General features: G+C 46.8%; 1 protein-coding gene across 2 annotated transcripts in view; it reads right to left on the bottom strand.

The window, feature by feature from the left end:
* Nucleotides 1-10,175, bottom strand: part of cstf1 (cleavage stimulation factor, 3' pre-RNA, subunit 1) — a 37,155-nt gene extending 26,980 nt beyond the window's left edge. The window contains exon 1 of one of the 2 annotated variants that reach the window (XM_070895959.1): nucleotides 10,106-10,175. The gene's annotated coding sequence lies outside the window, so the exon portion shown is untranslated. Of the gene's footprint in view, nucleotides 1-7,889; nucleotides 9,416-10,105 lie in introns of those variants that run through there. The other variant, XM_070895960.1, reaches the window with a different exon arrangement.
* Between the last annotated feature and the right edge of the window lie 4,409 nt (nucleotides 10,176-14,584).

The raw sequence follows: 14,584 nt of genomic DNA, 5'->3' as shown, positions 1-14,584 counted from the left end.
GCACCACCATTCAATGAGTTCATGGCTGAACATGCAACTTCAGTACCCCATTCCTGCTTTCTCACCATACCCCTTGATCCCCCTAGTAGTAAGGACGACATCTGACTCCTTTTTGAATATATTTAGTGAATTGGCCGCAACAACTTTCTGTGATAGAGAATTCCACAGGTTCACCACTCTCTGGGTGAAGAAGTTTCTCCTCATCTCAGTCCTAAATGGCTTAGCCCTTATCCTTAGACTGTGACCCCTGGTTCTGGACTTCCCCAACATTGGGAACATTCTTCCTGCATATAACCTGTCGAAACCCTTCAGAATTTTAAACGTTTCTATGAGATCCCCTCTCATTCTTCTGAACTCCAGTGAACACAAGCCCAGTTTATCCAGTCTTTCTTGATATGTCAGTCCCGCCATCCCGGGAATCAGTCTGGTAAACCTTCGCTGCACTCCCTCAATAGCAAGAATGTCCTTCCTCAAGTTAGGAGACCAAAACTGTACACAATACTCCAGGTGTGGCCTCACCAAGGCCCTGTACAACTGTCGTATCACCTCCCTGCCCCTGTACTCAAATCCCTTCGCTATGAAGGCCAACAGGCCATTTGCTTTCTTAACCGCCTGCTGTACCTGCATGCCAACCTTCAATAACTGATGGATCATGACACCCAGGTCTCGTTGCACCTCCCCTTTTCCTAATCTGTCACCATTCAGATAATAGTCTGTCTCTCTGTTTTTACCACCAAAGTGGATAACCTCACATTTATCCACATTATACTTCATCTGCCATGCATTTGCCCACTCACCTAACCTATCCAAGTCACTCTGCAGCCTCATAGCATCCTCCTCGCAGCTCACACTGCCACCCAACTTAGTGTCATCCGCAAATTTGGAGATACTACATTTAATCCCCTCGTCTAAATCATTAATGTACAGTGTAAACAGCTGGGGCCCCAGCACAGAACCTTGCGGTACCCCACTAGTCACTGCCTGCCATTCTGAAAAGTACCCATTTACTCCTACTCTTTGCTTCATGTCTGCCAACCAGTTCTCAATCCACGTCAGCACACTACCCCCAATCCCATGTGCTTTAACTTTGCACATTAATCTCTTGTGTGGAACCTTGTCGAAAGCCTTCTGAAAGTCCAAATACACCACATCAACTGGTTCTCCCTTGTCCACTCTACTGGAAACATCCTCAAAAAATCCCAGAAGATTTGTCAAGCATGATTTCCCTTTCACAAATCCATGCTGACTTGGACCTATCATGTCACCTCTTTCCAAATGCGCTGCTATGACATCCTTAATAATTGATTCCATCATTTTACCCACTACTGATATCAGGCTGGCCGGTCTATAATTCCCTGTTTTCTCTCTCCCTCCTTTTTCAAAAAGTGGGGTTACATTGGCTACCCTCCACTCCATAGGAACTGATCCAGAATCTATGGAATGTTGAAAAATGACCGTCAATGCATCCGCTATTTCCAAGGCCACCTCCTTAGGCACTCTGGGATGCAGTCCATCAGGCCCTGGGGATTTATCGGCCTTAAATCCCATCAATTTGCCCAACACAATTTCCCGACTAATAAGGATTTCCCTCAGTTCCTCCTTCTTACTAGACCCTCTGACCCCTTTTATATCCGGGGGGTTGTTTGTGTCCTCCTTAGTGAATACTGAACCAAAGTACTTGTTCAATTGGTCTGCCATTTCTTTGTTCCCTGTTATGACTTCCCCTGATTCTGACTGCAGGGGACCTACGTTTGTCTTTACTAACCTTTTTCTCTTTACATATCTATAGAAACCTTTGCAGTCCGTCTTAATGGTCCCTGCAAGCTTCATCTCGTACTCTATTTTCCCTGCCCTAATCAAACCCTTTGTCCTCCTCTGCTGAGTTCTAAATTTCTCCCAGTCCCCGGGTTCACTGCTATTTCTGGCCAATTTGTATGCCACTTGCTTGGCTTTAATACTATCCCTGATTTCCCTTGATAGCCACGGTTGAGCCACCTTCCTTTTTTTATTTTTACACCAGACAGGGATGTACAATTGTTGTAGTTCATCCATGCGGTCTCTAAATGTCTGCCATTGTACATCCACAGTCAACCCCTTAAGTATCATTCGCCAATCTATCCTAGCCAATTCACGCCTCAAACCTTCAAAGTTACCCTTCTTTACATATCTATAGAAACTTTTGCAGTCCGTCTTAATGGTCCCTGCAAGCTTCCTCTCGTACTCTATTTTCCCTGCCCTAATGAAACCCTTTGTCCTCCTCTGCTGAGTTCTAAATTTCTCCCAGTCCCCGGGTTCACTGCTATTTCTAGCCAATTTGTATGCCACTTCCTTGGCTTTAATACTATCCCTGATTTCCCTTGATAGCCACGGTTGAGCCACCTTCCTTTTTTTATTTTTACACCAGACAGGGATGTACAATTGTTGTAGTTCATCCATGCGGTCTCTTCTTTAAGTTCTGGACCATGGTCTGTGAATTAACTGTTTCATTCTCCATCCTAATATAGAATTCCACCATATTATGGTCACTCTTTCCCAAGGGGCCTCGCACAACGAGATTGCTAATTAATCCTCTCTCATTACACAACACCCAGTCTAAGATGGCCTCCCCCCTCGTTGGTTCCTCAACATATTGGTCTAGAAAACCATCCCTTATGCACTCCAGGAAATCCTCCTCCACCGTATTGCTTCCAGTTTGGTTAGCCCAATCTGTATGCATATTAAAGTCAACCATGATAACTGCTGCACCTTTATTGCACGCACCCCTAATTTCCTGTTTGATGCCCTCCCCAACATCACTACTACTGTTTGGAGGTCTGTACACAACTCCCACTAACGTTTTTTGCCCTTTGGTATTCTGCAGCTCTACCCATATAGATTCCACATCATCCAAGCTAATGTCCTTCCTAACTATTGCATTAATTTCCTCTTTAACCAGCAATGCTACCCCACCTCCTTTTCCTTTTATTCTATCCTTCCTGAATGTTGAATACCCATGGATGTTGAGTTCCCAGCCCTGATCATCCTGGAGCCACGTCTCTGTAATCCCAATCACATCATATCTGTTAACATCTATTTGCACAGTTAATTCATCCACCTTATTACGGATACTCCTTGCATTAAGACACAAAGCCTTCAGGCTTGTTTTTTTAACACCCTTTGTCCTTTTAGAATTATGATGTAGTGTGACCCTTTTTGTTTCTTGCCTTTGTTTACTCGGCCTTCCACTATTGCTTTCTACCATCTGTTTCTGACTCCATATTACTTCGCCCTATCTCGCTGCATAGGTTCGCATCCCCCTGCCATATTAGTTTAAACACTCCTGAACTGCATTAGCAAATGTTACCCCGAGGACATCAGTTCCAGTCCTGCCCAAGTGCAGATCGTCCCTTTTGTACAGGTCCCACTTCCCCCAGAACTGGTTCCAATGTCCCAGGAATTTGAATCCCTCCCTCTTGCACCACTGCTCAAGCCACGTATTTATTCTAACTATCCTGCTCCCTCTACTCTGATTAGCACGTGGCACTGGTAGCAATCCAGAGATTACTACCTTTGAGGTCCTACTTTTTAATTTAACTCCTAGCTCCCTAAATTCAGCTTGTAGGACCTCTTCCCGCTTCTTACCTATATCGTTGGTACCTACATGTACCACGACAACTGGCTGTTCACCGTCCCTCTCCAGAATGCTCTGCAGCCGCTCCAAGACATCCTTGACCCTTGCACCAGGGAGGCAACATACCATCCTGGAGTCTCGGTTGCGGCCGCAGAAACTCCTATCTATTCCCCTTACAATAGAGTCCCCTATCACTATAGCTCTCCCACTCTTTTTCTCTCCCTTCTGTGCAGCAGAGCCACCCACGGTGCCATGAACCTGACTGCTGGTGCCTTCCCCTGGTAAGTCACCAGGGGAAGGCACCATATTGAGAACTTTTATTCTAGGTCTCCCTTTGTCCTTTTCCATAACAACCCTAAATCTTAATGAATTATGATCACCAGCACCTACATGCTCTCCCACTGATACCCCTTCCACCTGCCTCTCTTCATTCTCCAAAACCAAGTCCAGAACCGTCCTCTCCCTTGTTGGGCTTGTTACATACTGGCGAAAGAAGTTCTCCTGAACGCATTTTAGGATTTGCACACCCTCTACCCCTTTTTCCAAGTTAATATTAGGGTAGTTGAAATCCCCCACTATTACAGCTCTATAGTTTATGCACCGCAGCAATTTGCCCAAATATTTGTTCTTACATAACCATAAGAACACAAGAATTAGGAACAGGAGTAGGCCATCTAGCCTGCTCCGCCACTCAACAAGATTATGGCTGATCTGGCCGTGGACTCAGCTCCACTTACCCGCCCGCTCCCCATAACCCTTAATTCCCTTATTGGTTAAAAATCTATCTATCTGTGATTTGAATACATTCAATGAGCTAGCCTCAACTGCTTCCTTGGGCAGAGAATTCCACAGATTCACAACCCTCTGGGAGAAGAAATTCCTTCTCAACTCGGTTTTAAATTGGTCCCCCCTATTTTGAGGCTGTGCCCCCTAGTTCTAGTCTTCCCAACCAGTGGAAACAATCTCTCTGCCTCTATCTTGTCTATTCCTTTCATTATTTTAAATGTTTCTATAAGATCACCCCTCAGCCTTCTGAACTCCAACGAGTAAAGACCCAGTCTACTCAATCTATCATCATAAGGTAACCCCCTCATCTCCGGAATCAGCCAAGTGAATCGTCTCTGTACCCCCTCCAAAGCTAGTATATCCTTCCTTAAGTAAGGTGACCAAAACTGCACGCAGTACTCCAGGTGCGGCCTCACCAATACCCTGTACAGTTGCAGCGGGACCTCCCTGCTTTTGTACTCCATCCCTCTCGCAATGAAGGCCAACATTCCATTCGCCTTCCTGATTACCTGCTGCACCTGCAAACTAACTTTTTTGGGTTTCATGCACAAGGATAGCCGGTAGCGTGGCCGAGCGGTCTAAGGCGCTGGATTAAGGCTCCAGTCTCTTCGGGGGCATGGGTTCGAAGGAGCACGCGGTGTCCACCGGTACGCTCGCGGCCTTCCGCGAGAGGTGGGCACCGGAGGGACTGGAGTGCATCATCACGCCCGGCAACCAAATTTTAATTTGATTTTACGTTTTAAAGTTTAATTTGTTTTAATTGCCGGTGCTTTTAGTGTCCCCCTTCCCTTTTATAGGGGGCACTGGGGAAAATTGTGATTTTAGTGCCCAAAAAAAAAAGAAAAAGAAAAACAAAAAAAAAAGGGGGGGGGGGGGGGGGAGAAAAAAAGGGCCTTGTAAATGTCTGGTGTGTCACCCAGGTCGGGTGGCACGGTTTAATGTTTTTTGTTTTTGCAGGTAGACTCAAAGAGTTTCATGCACAAGGACCCCCAGGTCCCTCTGCACCGCAGCATGTTGTAATTTCTCCCCATTCAAATAATATTCCCTTTTACTGTTTTTTTTTCCCCCCCAAGGTGGATGACCTCACATAGCAAGGGTATCTGAGTACAGGGGCAGGGAGGTGTTACTACAGTTGTACAGGGCCTTGGTGAGGCCACACCTGGAGTATTGTGTACAGTTTTGGTCTTCTAACTTGAGGAAGGACATTCTTGCTATTGAGGGAGTGCAGCGAAGGTTCACCAGACTGATTCCCGGGATGGCGGAATTGACATATCAAGGAAGACTGGATCAACTGGGCTTGTATTCACTGGAGTTCAGAAGAATGAGAGGGGACCTCATAGAAACGTTTAAAATTCTGACGGGTTTAGACAGATTAGATGCAGGAAGAATGTTCCCAATGTTGGGGAAGTCCAGAACCAGGGATCACAGTCTAAGGATAAGGGGTAAGCCATTTAGGACCGAGATGAGGAGAAACTTCTTCATCCAGAGAGTGGTGAACCTGTGGAATTCTCTACCACAGAAAGTTGTTGAGGCCAATTCACTAAATATATTCAAAAAGGAGTTAGATGTCGTCCTTACTACTAGGGAGATCAAGGGGTATGGCGAGAAAGCAGGAATGGGGTACTGAAGTTGCATGTTCAGCCATGAACTCATTGAATGGCAGTGCAGGCTCGAAGCACCGAATGGCCTACTCCTGAAACTATTTTCTATGTTTCTATTATTTTTTGCTTCTGCACTTATTTTAGTTGGCAATGTTGCTGCTAAAGACCATTTGGAAGCCAGAGATCCACAGTTTCCATTGGCACAAATGAGGGAATCCAACATTCCTGATGGCCGAGATTCCAAGAATCACAAAAAAGTTGGTCTCCTGTCACAACAACAAACGTTGGATGCTTTATATTTACATATATCACCGAACTTCATTGCCGCTGGGTCAAAATCCTGGAACTCCTTTGTTGGATTTCTCATCATCAATGAGCGAATAATGTATTACATTTTCAGACTTTGTTTTCAGTTTAAGCTAATTTAATTAAATCAAACAAGCAAATAAGCGATTTAGCGCTATATTTACAGCAGGTCTTTCCATCTAACGCCACAAGTGGAAAAATAATGAAAGGATTGCATCTCTAAGTACTAAATAACTTTTATATTACGCAGTGTTTTTCTATTAAATATTATCCCAATGCAGGAGGCTAATTTAGATTATCTCTATCTCATGAGATTTGACCTCTATCTCAGGAGTTTCAAAGTGGGTAGTTGTTTCTCCCAGAAATTTTCCATCTGACTCTTAGATTCAAACAGAACAGCTCTTTTCATATCCCAGAAAAGCATTGCTGGAATGTCCAGAATTTTGACTAATTGACCTCTCAAATAAGACATGACTATAAGCTAAACTTATAGAACAATTTCATGCTAACTTGTAGAAAGCGCACCTCATGCAGTGAATGCTGACACTGTTGAAGCATTCAAGAGAAGTGCCTCAAATTCCTGATTTAGCAGTAAATGGATTCTCAGGAGGTGAGAATGAGAAATAGCGCGGTAGGTTCTTGAAATATGGGTGACAGATGTTTGCTACTCATCAAATGAGGGATGTCAGTGCTCGAGATTAGAACACCTTCCACTTCATGGCACCCAATGTCAGCATCACGCATTCCCAGAGCAGGGAGAGCTATCACGCCTGAAGGGTGCAACAATAAAAGTGAATCTCTGCCATGGTTGGTCAGGCACCCTTAGTCTTTTTATTCATGTTGGTGTCGCTGGCATAGCCAGCTCGTTTTACCCATCCCTAGTCCCCCTGCAGAAGGTGGTAGAGGACCATTTTCTTGAACCGTTGCAACTCAAGTGGTGAAGGTACTCCCACAGTGCCGTTAGGCAAGGAGTTCCAGGATTTTGACCCAGCAACAATGAAGTTCGGTGATATATGTAAATATAAAGCATCCAACGTTTGTTGTTGTGACAGGAGACCAACTTTTTTGTGATTCTTGGAATCTCGGCCATCAGGAATGTTGGATTCCCTCATTTGTGCCAATGGAAACTGTGGATCTCTGGCTTCCAAATAGTCTTTAGCAGCAACATTGCCAACTAAAATAAACAGTGGCATATGGAGATCACAGGATTCTGCTTGTGCGCTAGTCCATCTCGGATTCATCAGCAAATATGAATCTGCTTATAGATCCAGGATAAAGGTCTCTCCACTCTGCCCAATAACATACCTCAGCTCCAACCTCAGAATACAGGGTACTGATTCCATTCCCCACATCAGCTATTCTTCAAGTGAAGTTGCCAACTTGTGTCAAGTCAGTGACAGTTTTATGCCTCAGGTCCACAATCACAAGGAACATGAGGAAAGCAGCCAAAAAATGATCTAAGTTTGGATCATACAGCCAAAAAAGATATATTTCAGCCCTTCCTGGCTTTTCTTCATGTTCCTATCTCATTTTTTTAGTTTGTTGTTGCCAATTTTCCCTGCTCCCCTTCTCATAAAAGCCAATACCTTTCTGGGATAAAGCTCCACGAACACCCTCCAGTACCTTGCTCAAATTGCCGTTAACCATCTGTAAGCTTGAGGCAGACGCTGTCAGCAGGCTATTTAAGCACGAGTGGGTACATTAAGGGAAACCTTGGTCGGGCGCTGTGGCTGGGGGTAACTCTGGTCTGGAGGTAACCTTGGCCCAGTTTGTATCTGGGGAGAACTCGGGACCGTTAGCTGTCTGGGGGCAGTGCTGGTCCAACCATGTGTCCGAGGGTAACCCCGGCCCAATTGGTATCTGAGGTCAGCTCTGGTCCAACTGTGTGTCTGGGGGTAACCCTGGTCTGGCCCATGTCTGGAAGTAATCCTGGTCCGGCTCATTTCTGAGGGTTTAAACCCTGGTCCGACTCCATGTCTGGTGGTAGCCCTGGGCCAGTACAGTGTCTGGAGGGAATTCAGGTCCAGCTCAGACACTGGGAGTAACCCTGGTTCAGCCTCTTCTCTGAAGGTAACCCTGGACTGGTGCAGTGTCTCGGGGTGACGTTGGTCCGAATCCATGTCTGGGGGTAACGCTGGTCCGAACCAGTGTCTGAGGGTAACCCTGGTCCGGCCCCTGTCTGGGAACCCTGGTCCGGCCACTGTCTGGAAACCCTGGTCCGGCCCCTGTCTAAGGGTAAACCTGGTCCGGCCCCTGTCTAAGGGTAACCCTGGTCCAGCCCCTGTCTGGGGGTAATCTTGGTCCGGCCCCTGTCTGGGGGTAACCCTGGTCCGGTCCCTGTCTGGGGGTAACCCTGGTCCGGCTCGTGTCTGGGAACCCTGGTCCGGACTCTGTCGGAGGGTAACCTTGGTCTGGCCCCTGTCGGAGGGTAACTCTGGTCCAACCCGTATCTGTGGACCCTGTTCCGACCCATGTTGGAGGGTAACCCTGGTCCGGCTCCTGTCTGGGGTTAAGCCTGGTCCGGCCGGCGTCTGTTGACCCTGGTCCGACCCGTGTCGGAGGGTAACCCTGGTCCGGCTTCTGTCTGGGGGTAAGCCTGGTCTGGCCGGCGTCTGTTGACCCTGGTCCGACCCGTGTCGGAGGATAACCCTGGTCCGGCTCCTGTCTGGGGGTAAGCCTGATCCAGCCAGTGCCTGTGGACGCTGGACAGACGCACGTCTGGTGGCAACCCTGGTCCGGCTCCTGTCTGGGGGTAAGCCTGATCCGACTCGTGTCTGGGGGTAACCCTGGTCCGACGCACGTCTGATGGCAACCCTGGTCTGGCTCCTGTCTGGGGGTAAGCCTGATCCGGCCCATGTCTGGGAGTGACCCTGATCTGGCCCGTGTCTGGGGGTAACCCTGGTCCGGCCACCCATGTCTGGAGGTAAACCTAGTCTGGTCCCGTGTCTAGAGGTATCCCTGGTTCTGACCAGTGTCCGTCGACGACCCTGGTCCAGCCCATGTCTGGTGGCAACCCTGACTTGGCCTGTGTCTGGGGGCAACCTTGGTCCGGATCCGTGTCTGGGGGTATCCCTAGCCTGAACCCGTGTCTGGGGGTAATCCTGGCCTGGATCCAGGTCTGGGGGTAATCCTGACCTGGACCCAGGTCCGGGGGTAACCCTGGCCTGGACCTGTCTCTGGGGGTACCCCTGATCCGGACCTGTCCCTGGGGGTATCCCTGGTCCGGTCCGTGTCTGAGGGTAACCCTGGCCCGGTCCGTGTCTTGGGGGTAACCCTGGCCTGGTCCGTGTCTTGGGGGTAACCCTGGCCCAGTCCGTGATTTGGGGGTAACCCTGGCCCGGTCCGTGTCTTGGGGGTAACCCTGGCCCGGTCCGTGATTTGGGGGTAACCCTGGTCCGGTCCGTGATTTGGGGGTAACCCTGGCCCGGTCCGTGTCTTGGGGGTAACCCTGGCCCGGTCCGTGTCTTGGGGGTAACCCTGGCCCGGTCCGTGTCTTGGGGGGGGGGGGGGTAACGGGCCCGGTCGGGGTCAGGGGGGGTAACGGGTCCGGTCGGGGTCTGGGGAGGGGGGGGGTGACCCTGGCCCGGTCGGGGTCTGGGGAGGGGGGGGTGACCCTGGCCCGGTCGGGGTCTGGGGGGGTAACGGGTCCGATCCGGGTCTGGGAGGGTAACGGGTCCGGTCGGGGTCGCTCCCCCGGCCCCGCTCTCCCGCCACCACAAATTAACACACTGAACAGACAGCTGGGCCAAGACGCGCAGCCCAAAGCCCGGACCCAGGCCTCACCAGAGCGACGGTTACTCACCGGGACAAACGGCGGAAGCGGCGCGAACTAACGGGCTGACGTCAGCGCGTCCCGCGCGCCTTGCAGCCTGTGGCGTCAGCGCGTACCGCGCCCCAGGCAGCCTGTGACGTCATCACGTACCGCGCCCCAGGCAGCCTGTGATGTACCCAGGTCTTTCCAGTGTCAATCATTCTGGTGCAGAGCAAGATAGGACTCTTGGGTCAGCATTGTTTTACACATAGTGAATTACTTTGAAATGCAGGCAATTGCGCCCTTCTTGGGCTCCGTGTAAGAACATAAGAAATAGGAGCAGGAGTCGGCCATTTGGCACCCCTCGAGCCTGCTCCGTCATTCAATATGATCATGGCTGATCTGATCATGGACTCAGCTCCACTTCCCTGCCTGCTCATGGATTGAGTTTGTGGTGGATGCGTTGGTCAGGATTACGGCTTGCATGTTAGCGTGCGAGGATTCTTTCAGCGCAGTCAAGTCCACCTACGGCCCAAGCACCCAAGGCTCTACCCCACTTAGGGCCAAGAACAGTGAGGTACTCATCAAGGACAGAGAGGCTGTCAGTGCCCGTTGGAAGATGAATTTCGAAGATCTCCTTAACCGAAACTCTTGTCTTCGATGCGAGTGTGTCGAAATCTCGACTCTCAATATAAGACTCTGACACAATCAGCTCCGGTAGATGTTCCTTTAATAAGCTTTACTTGCAGCAAGGAAGAGTCTCGCTCAGTCAAAGGCTAAGCGAAAACTCCCACAGTGGTACAAACTTACAATATCTTTATACAGTAGAACAAACAAGTTATGGTTCTATCACGTGTATCGGTTCTGCCCTTGCGGTCAGCAAATACAGATAAAGAGTTCTCCAATTTAATTAGTACCACATCCTTGTTTGAGTCTTTACATATCTATACAACCTTTATCTAGTCCTTCTAAGGTCTAGCATAGCAATAGGTTATTAGTGGTACAGGGGAGTACAATGGGTAGTACTTATTCCAACAGGACATTCTGTTATCTGGTGGTTAAGCCTCCAGCTGGGTGGGTATATTCAAGGTTCCCTCGCTCATACAGATGGCTCCTGCTTTTCTCAATTAATCAGCTATCAGCAGTTTCAGTCAAAGTTAGCATGTTTATGCAGAAGCAGACTGTTCACTGCAGGGGCTTCTGGGAGGACCGGGACTCCATTTTGTTTCATTGCCAAAGGGTACATGTAACAGGAAGTGCAACTTTAAAAGTACATTTCCACATTCCCTCCTTTTTGTCCTTCACAAGGACAACTTAATCCATTCTAATCTTGCATAGTCTTTCTACTTCCATTTCCACACTAGAACCTTCAGTAGTTGTTGCTACCATAACCCTAGCAGTGGTCTTGGTCGGTAACACTGTTTTTCCCAACCTGGCACAGCAATACTTAACTAATACAAATAAAAGGTATAGGGTAAAGATTATCAGCAAGAATATGATCAAACCCTGTACCAAGGATCTTCCGAGGGATCCCAACCATCCAGATGCCCAGTTCCACAAGGTGGTACCGCCCCGGCCAATAGTTTGTTTGTACTCTATTACCTTCCTCTTAATATATTCAACTAGACTGCTGATCTCTTCTGAATTATCCGGGATATACATACAGCATTCTTCACCAATCAAAGCGCATGTCCCTCCTTCTTTGGCTAGGAGATAATCCAAAGCCATATGATTTTGGAGAGCCACTGTTCGAATGGCTACCATTTTGTCATTTACCCTTTCGAAGGCTTGTGAAGTTGTTTTGGCTACTGATTCTACTAAATTAGCCAGTTCCCGTAATTGCCATTCATTTGATGCTATTCCATAGGGTGGTATCATTACGTTGAATATTCCATTTAACCATGTCAAATCCCTTTTAAGTCTATGACTTCCATCGGCATCCCTTAGAGTCTTTGTTGTCCTAATAAAGGGTATCACATATCCTAAGTAACAGGACCCCATCCAGTTGGCTGGTAACCATGGGTAGGCTTTATGGCCACAAATAAAGTAAGTGCAATTATAGGACGTCAGTTTTTGGACCTTCCGTGCCATCCATACTCGAGTGGTCTCACCATCCCACCCTTCACCTGAGGCTTTATTATGGACCATCGTCCAGTTAAAGGTTGCTATCTTTCTCCCGTCAGTGGGATTTGCTGTGGCTTGCCATTTAGTCATTTGGGGACACTTGCTGCGTCCCACTTCTGGTCCTTTAGTCTCATTACTCACTAGGCATATTATACCTTCAGGATTTCCTATTCCGGGAGTAATACTTAGGAATGGTGGCTGACGGTTATAATTATAATTTGGCTGATACCATCCCTGGAAGGTTGTAAGTTTATACCCTGCTGACCTCCATTCTGTTAGATCCTTCGTTCCTGACACTTTGGTTAGGTTTGTCCTATTTTGCACTATTAACCATTCTGCCATTTCTGATTCATTAAAGGGGACGGATCTTCGGGGAATACCCCCTTCGGAGTGGACAGGTACATGGGAACATATCCAACAATTAGACAAGCTTCTTTCTTGAGCATACTTATAACTCAGCGCCATAAATACATTTTCCTGTAGTTCCCTTTGTTCACGTTTCTGTGCTTCTGGTACTATCAATAATGCAAGGCACAATCCTGTTAAGCATAGCACTATCAGTCCCCATAGTCCATACAGTTCCTTATTCGTTCCTCCTTTTTCTGTTTCTCTCGCTCCTTCTTCCCTTCCTCGTGGTCGGGTGCCCTTTTGCAATGGGACGCATGGATCCATGTTGGTCTTTCTTTTACCTTGATTGCAGTATTAGTTGTCAGCAAGACCTGGTATGGTCCTTCAAATCTTGGTTGTAGACTGCTTTTTCTTTTAAAGATTTTGATGTAAACGAATTGTCCGGGCTCCAGATTGTGACACTTCCCTTCCACTGGTTTGACTTGAGCTTCTTTTACCTGCGAATGAAAGCTGGAAATGCATTTGGTTGGCGCAATACAATAATTCAACATATTTTCTTCTATTTTATGGATGTCCATTTGTTTTGCAGTAAACGGTGCTGTAAAAGATAGTCGTTGGGGACGTCCCATAACTATCTCATGCAGTGATAGGTCTGTTGTTCTGTTGGTTGCAGATCGCATTACCATCAAGGCTAAGGGCAGCAGTTCTACCCATTTTAGTCCAGTGTCATTACATAATTTTGCTAACTTGTTTTTAAGCATTCCATTATATCTTTCAACAAGTCCAGCTGATTGTGGATGATAACTGCAATGAAAACATTGGTTAATCTGTAAAGCTTTACACATTTCTTTTATAACAGTTCCCGTAAAATGTGATCCATTATCACTAGGAAGCTTAGCAGGAATTCCGAAGCGCGGTACGATTTCTTTTAGCAAAAATTTAGCGACAGTAGTGGCATCGGCCTTTTTACATGGAAAGGCTTCAATCCATCAAGAGAACACATCTACGATAACTAGTACATACTTAAATCCCATACACATAGGTAATTCAATAAAATCCATTTGTAAATGTACAAAAGGCCCCATTGGATTTGGATGGGAGGCAGATTCTAATTTTTCTGTCTTATCTGACAGGTAACACAATTTTCATAGATTTGTTTTGCAATTGCCGAAATACCTGGTGCATACCAAGTTGCCAAAATATAATTTGCCATCCCCTCTTTGCCCGCATGTGTGAATGTATGAACACATTGGACAATCCATGGAAGTAAGGATTTGGGCGCCACCATACGGCCGTCATGGTAAACCCATATTCCTTCTGGATTTTTATAGCATTGATCTTTTGTCCAGGTCAACACCTCCTCTGTACTGGCCTGCAACTGAAAGGCCAGCACATCATTAATAGTGGGTGGCGGATCTGAGCAATTATTTTTCCTTAGTGGAAACAATGACACCTGCATTCCCTTTTGTAGTATTTGTATTTATTGTTGGATTACAAAATGTCAAATATGGTAATACTGTTTTTTTTTAAATCGGACTTCTCATTTATGCTTATAGTGATTCACAGGTCACAGAATGCAAAGCACTTGTTTTATAATTGTGTGCCCAACTTCTGTTTTAGAAGTTGAACATCAAAACCTCCAATCTTTTGCTCTGTAACTTCAATTTTATGATGCAGTGTCTCATAAATTACAACTTTTTAAGCTTCAGCTTCTGACGCAGTAGTTGTGTAATTTTATTAAAAAGGCTTCCAAACCCAAGATTTTCCAATACAACCGAAATGTTTATCAAGGAGAATCACCTGAAATATCTCAAAATCCCACTTCAAATAATGTACTGCCAATCTTTTATTTAAAACTCTTTTTACTGAGCTAGAAGCTTTCGTGTCAAGGTTTTACACAAAGGAAAATGGGGTGTACTTCCCCAGCCTCGAGAGACCCACACAGGCTTTTTTTTAAAAAGGCATTACAACTTTCCTTCTCCGTTCTTTATCTCATTCCTAGACTAAAGTTATTGTCTTTCAACCCAATGTAATCAATGATTGCGTGTTTTCTTTTGA

This window comes from Pristiophorus japonicus, chromosome 12, assembly GCF_044704955.1.
Source record: "Pristiophorus japonicus isolate sPriJap1 chromosome 12, sPriJap1.hap1, whole genome shotgun sequence".
Taxonomy (NCBI): Eukaryota; Metazoa; Chordata; class Chondrichthyes; family Pristiophoridae; genus Pristiophorus; species Pristiophorus japonicus.
The sequence above is the reverse complement of the archived record's forward strand: the minus strand, read 5'-3'. Positions and strand labels throughout refer to the sequence as shown.